The 6226-nt window shown below is 51.6% G+C and overlaps 1 protein-coding gene across 1 annotated transcript in view; it reads left to right on the plus strand.

The window, feature by feature from the left end:
• PML (promyelocytic leukemia) overlaps positions 1 to 136 on the plus strand; it is a 58001-nt gene extending 57865 nt beyond the window's left edge. The window contains exon 9 of the transcript XR_004258662.1: positions 125 to 136. The gene's annotated coding sequence lies outside the window, so the exon portion shown is untranslated. The remainder of the gene's footprint in view (positions 1 to 124) is intronic.
• The last annotated feature ends 6090 nt before the right edge of the window (positions 137 to 6226 follow it).

Genomic DNA, 6226 nt, shown 5'->3' on the forward strand with positions numbered 1-6226 from the left:
CCTCCCCTCCCCTCCTCCTCTGTTTTCTCCCTTTTTCTCTCCTCCCTGCCCTCTCCTATCCCTCTTCCCTTCCCCTTCCTCTCTCAGTCTCCTCTCCCCTGATTCCAGCCCACTTAGTATCTAGGTGACTCTATCCCAAGCTACTTCTCCTGGTGCTTTTGTCCCCATCTCTCCAAGCCACCTTGATTGTCTCCTCTACCTGACAGGGTCACCCTGCTGGCTGCAGGCTGGAGGGATTTATAGCAATCCCCTCCCTCCTTGCCTGCACGGGGCTACCAGACAGCCAGCAGATAAGTGGGTTGGACACAGGGGGGCCCTGGGAGAGGCAAATAAATACATCAAGTTCCCAGCTGGGTCTGGAGATAAGGATGCAGGGAGATGGGGCTGCAGGGTTCACAGATGCTGCACTGCACGGGGTCACCCTTCACAGCCTGATTCCTCTGGCTTCCCCAGGAAAGTCTTTTGGGGGCCCTTCAGAAAGGACACAGAAAAGGACTGTACCTGGGCGATCCCTGCCTGGGAGGCGCTGCGCTGCGCTGAGGTGCCCTTCCTCGGCTGGGATTTGGTAGGGACAGACCTGAGGAGTGAGAATGTGGCAGACTCAACCCCAAGATGAGGCAGGCAGGAAGAACATTGAGCCTTCCAGCACAGGAGGGGAAACTGAGGCCCAGAAGGGAGAGAGACTTCCAAAGTCTCACAGGAAGCCAGTGAAGAGTAGATACAGGAGGATCTACTCTAGAAGAGTGTTTCAGGAGCCTGGTACATTGACCAGCGAAGAACAAGGCTGCCACCCCTCCCTGCTCTGCAGCCAACCCTCAGTCCTCCCTTCCCTGTGGCCATCACCGGACATAAAGAGGCCACAATAAACACACATTCAGAGACCCCCCCCAACAACTTTGCCACCACCTCCTTTGGCCTCCTGTGGACTGCAGGAGGGCCAGGCCCAGAGTCTCCTCCTCCTCCTCCTCCTAACCCCTGATCTCCTGCCCTAGACCCCCTTACACTGAATCATGCCTGGCTTCCCTGAGACGAGACCATTCAAACTGGCCTTGCCCAGAATCGCAGGTATCTCTGCAACATGCCAGGATCCACCTCCGGGAGGGTTCTCCTCCCTCCACATCTCTGCCCCAGCCAGCTGCCTGATGAGATACCCTCTCTGTGGGGCCTGATTTGGGGTCAGCATCCTGTTATAGATAACTCGAGGGTGCAACCTCAGTCTCTGCCACACATGGATGGGATTCTGTTCTAGTGCCCGTGGGCAGTGGAGTGGGGGTAGTAACACAGGAGGCCTGAAGTGGGGACGCCTGTCCCATCCACTCCAGAGACAGCTGCCCTTGCCACTGTCAAGGCCACATCTGTCCAAGAGCCTTAAGGGCCTCCTAGTCAGCGAGCTCACCCACAGTCACCAGGCTTGGCACATCCTTAACCCAGACTGCCCAGGTGAGGCAGCTCAGACAACTACACGCTGGCGACGTTTCCCATCCCCACCTGCTCTGTGACCTCTCTTTTGGCCTCTGTCTCCCTCCCACTAAAGTGAAAGGGACAGAGGACCTCTGGGCCCCAAGCTCTGATGCTGGGTGACTCTGTGATCCTTTAAGGCTGTCACTGCATCTCCCTAAGGTGTGTGCAGGCTTCACAGAGTCTTTCCAGTCTATTAGAGCTCATTGCCTAACAGCTCAGAGAAGGGGAAGTGCCTGGGAGTCCCACTCCCCAGGGGCAGCACTTAACCACTGTCTGACTGCTGTGCTTCTGCGCCAGTGAGCTTCCCTGCCTCGCGATGGGACAAGCAGGATTCAAGTTCACTCTGGAGCTTCCTGGGATCAGTCCAAGGCTGAGACTGTCCCTGAAATCACACCCTTGCTTGGCTGCGTCTTCTTCCTCTCCTACTTCCCTTTCTCTCTTCTGGTTGCTTTTTGCTTGGGCAGTTTTTTAAACAACCACCTGCACACAAAACCTTGTCTCAGTCTGCTTCTGGGAAGCCATTTCCAAGAGCAAATGAAAAGAGCCTATTGACGGTAAGAGACTGAAGGTCTCCGAGGGAGAAGTCAGTTTTATTTCATCTCCCCGTGTGCCCTTTCTATGCTGTTCTGGGCTTTGATGGGGACAGTGGAGGAGAAAGCCCTGGGCAACCACCCCACCCCCACCCTGGGAGCTTTGAGTCTGGGAGATGGAGGAGGAGGAGGAGGAGGAGGAGGAGGAGGAGACTCTGGGTCTGGCCCTCCTGCAGTCCACAGGAGGCCAAAGGAGGTGGTGGCAAAGTTGGGGGTGGTCTCTGAATGTGTGTTTATTGTGGCCTCTCTATGTCCTGTGATGGCCCCAGGGAAGGGAGGATGAGGGTTGGTTGCAGAGCAGGGAGGGGTGCAGCCTTGCTCTTCCCTGGTCAATGTACCAGGCTCCTGAAATACTCAGTGATCAGATTTTAGCTTCAAATAACAATGCCCCAACTGCTCCTGAATCCTGCTACGGAAAGGCCCTTTGGGAAGTGTTTTGGAGCAGGAAGACTCCCTCTGCCCACAGAGTAGTGCACAGCAGTTTTGGGATGGGGGGCAGTCCTGGGGTCCCAGTGGGCCTTAAGGGACGAGGTGGGCTGCAGTGTAGTGGGCGGGCAGACATAGAAATTGCCAAGGGCCATGAGGGAGACAGGAAACCACAACCCCAGACTCCCAAGGAGGTGTCTTCCTGCAGGAAGCCCCTTCAGATGGCAGCCTGCTGCTCAGAAGCCCCAACTCAACCTGCAAACTGGCTTCTTCTAAAGTCGCAGCACCCCAGGGGCCTCAGGACACATGTAGCCCATTCCCCTGCCATTGCGTGGATGGAAACTTAGGAGAGAGGGCAAGGAGTTACTTAAGACCACTCAGAGAGTTTGTGAAGCTGGAATGAGGTTTCAGGTGGCGGAGCTCCAAGCCCCTGCCCCACATTTTTCCTAAGACCAAGGTAGAAGTTTTCCTCCTGTTTTCCACCTCGACAGTCAAAGTGTCTCTCTTCTTGGCCTTGGGACTGGGAGCCATGTTCAGGATGTGAAGTCAGATAGGGACATCTTTGAGTTCATAAACATCTCCTGTTCATGAATATCCGACTAAAGACTGAAGCTTCCACTGCTCCCAAAATAGCTTTGGATCCCAGCACAGGCATTTCCAAGAACAGATTTTCATCCTTTCAAGAATTCCGTGAAAGAGCTGGGTGCAATGTGTGCCCAGCTACTTGGGAAGATGAGGCAGGAGGATCGCTTGAGCCCAAGATTTGAGATCGGCCGGACAGCACAGTGAGATCCTCAGCCCAAATAAATAAATAATAAGTAAATAAGAAGTAAATATAAAAATAATCAATCCAAGAGTTGCGTGAAAGCAAAGAATCCTCTGGTTTGTATGAGTACCAGAGTTTCCGGAACCTGGTCACACACACCGCCCTGAGCCTGACTATGATCTCAGACTGTGGATACAGATTAATCTAAACTCTGGATAAGGAAGTATCTAGCATGGTCCATTATAATCCTGGTCACTCTCATTTCAATTCATTTTGACACGATATTAGGCTGCTCTGAACACGCAATTCCCCAAGGCTTCTATTTAAAAGGGATTTCTGGCCAGGCGCGGTGGCTCAAGCCTGTAATCCCAGCACTTTGGGAGGCTGAGGCGGGTGGATCACGAGGTCAAGAGATCGAGACCATCCTGGTCAACACGGTGAAACCCCGTCTCTACTAAAAATACAAAAAAAAACATTAGCTGGGCATGGTGGCGCGTGCCTGTAATCCCAGCACTGAGGAGGTTGAGGCAGGAGAATTGCCTGAACCCGGGAGGCGGAGGTTGCGGTGAGCCGAGATCGCGCCATCGCACTGCAGCCTGGGTAACAAGAGTGAAACTCCGTCTCAAAAAAAAAAAAAAAAAGGGATTTCTTGCTTGTAGTAAGTCTTGGGATTGACGCCTCCATAGCCATATCAGGGCTAAGTGATTACTCTGAACCAGTCAATTTCCTCCCCTTCACCAGTGACTGGTTTGGAGCTGAATAGTCCTATGCCAATCGGTGTCGAGACCCAAGGGAGAGGCTGTGGCTTCAGAAAAGAGAAACCTGCCTTTTTAACCCACTAGTCTGTTAACATTACATTTGTGGCTGGGCACAGTGGCTCAGACCTGTAATTTCAGCACTTTGGAGGCTGACATGGATGGATCACTTTAGGCCAACATGGTGAAACGCCATCTCTACTAAAAATACAAAAATTAGCTGGGCGTGGTGGCATGTACCTGTAATCCCAGCTACTCCGGAGGCCGAGGCAGGAGAATCGTTTGAACCGGGAGGCAGAGGTTGCAGTGAGCTGAGATCATGCCACTGCACTTCAGCCTGGGTGACAGAGACTCCATTTCAAAAAAAAAAAGAATGCACAATAGGTTTGTTTCCTTGGTGGCTGCAGAAGCCCTCCAGTGACACCAAGGCACCAAGGGACCCAGTCCCTGGGCTGGAAGCCCTATTAAGGGTGGCAGAGGGGAGAGATGAAAGAACTTGTGACTGCTGATATCACTGAGCTGCAGAATTAACAGCCGGGAAGCCAGCCTTGCTTCCTGCTTTGTGAGATGATACACTTAATAAGTTCCATCCTTGGAGGTGGGAATCTCGTTATTTGCTGATGGAAATATTACACCCCATCCCCAGCCCCCACTCCCCTGCCTCACCTGGCCCTAGCCTTTATGATAGCAAGTCCTGCCATGGAGGGCTGGCTGCCTCAGAACATCTCTTGGGGAAGCCAGTCCTTCCTGAACTACAGTGAGATTGCTAAGCATGCTGCACCCCACACCTTTTGCTTTTTGGGTTTTGGTTTTTTTGAGGCAGGGTCTCACTCTGTTGCCCAGGCTACAGTGCAGTGGTGTGATCATGGCTCATGGCTGCCTCAACCTCCTGGGCTCACACGATCCTCTGGTCTCAGCCTCCCTCCAGAGTAGCTGGGACCACAGACGTGTGCCACCATATCCAGCTAATTTAAAAAAAAAAAAATTGTAGAGATGAAGTCTGGTCTTGAACTCCTGGGCTCAAATACTTCCCCCACCTTGGCACCCCAAAGGCTGGGATGACAGGCATGAGCCGCCTTGCTCAGCCATGTTGCCCCTTGAATGCAAGAGTATTGCCTTGTCCACACAGCAGTTCCTCTTATTCAGTGAGACAAGCACAGACCCAGATAATTACATGAGCTGCCACTGGAAGAGCTGTTGTTAATTTTGATGGCAATAAAAGTCCTTGCCAGTACATTAAGCTAATTTCATGAAAGTGCTGGGAGGAGGGTCATGGGCTGGATCCCAGATTATTAATAATATCGAGCTTCATTTGAACCATTCAGAAAATTCCTCTCAGTTGCCTCCAGCAAACTGCCACAGGTTGCTACTTTCCTCTGAAATCAACAGTCTTCTCATAGGCAAATGTGGATTTTTTGTTTTTCCCTAGAAAATAATTAAAGTCACAAAGCCCAATAAATACTTCAACAGAATGTAGTTTTAATTAAAATCCCTCCACCAGATCTGCAGTTGCAGGTCTCTCTTCGCAAACAGGCATGCTGGCGACAGCCACTAGCATCAGAGTCTGAGTCTGAGTATCTGAAACTACAAACCTTAACAGATAATAATAGTAATTCTGGTTGCCACCAATACCCATGGCGTGTGTATGCAGAGGGGGTGGTGGTGGTGAAGAGCGAGGTCTAAGGCAGAGCCAAGGTCCTCCCCTGTCGGGGAGGCAGGACACAAGCCTGTAGGGGTGTGTGCAGCAGAACATTTTATCATACCTGTGTCCAACTCTGCAAGGCAACTATAATGGCTAATTCAGCCATTGTAGAAAAAAAGCAACTCATGTACTTAGCACTAAGTGCCAGGTACTAAGTGCTTTGCATACACTGACTCACTCATTTAATCCTCAAGTGAAGCATAGGTACTCTTTTTTTCCATTTTTATTTATTTTTAGACGAAGTCTTGCTCTGTCGCCCAGGCTGTAGTGCAGTGGCGCAGTCTCGGCTCATGGCATGTTCTGCTGCCTGGGTTCAAGCGATTCCCCTGCCTCAGCCTCCTGAGTAGCTGGGACTACAGGCACGCACCACCATGCCTGGCTAATTGTTTTGTATTTTAGTAGAGATGGCATTTCACCATGTTGGCCAGGATGGACTTGATCTCCTGATCCAGTGATCTGCCTGCCTCGGCCTCCCAAAGTGTTGAGATTACAGGCATGAGCTACCGCACCCTGCTTTTTCTTTTCT

The sequence above is a fragment of the Sapajus apella genome, unplaced genomic scaffold (genome assembly GCF_009761245.1).
Source record: "Sapajus apella isolate SASKATOON/1434 unplaced genomic scaffold, GSC_monkey_1.0 scaffold55, whole genome shotgun sequence".
Taxonomy (NCBI): domain Eukaryota; kingdom Metazoa; phylum Chordata; class Mammalia; order Primates; family Cebidae; genus Sapajus; species Sapajus apella.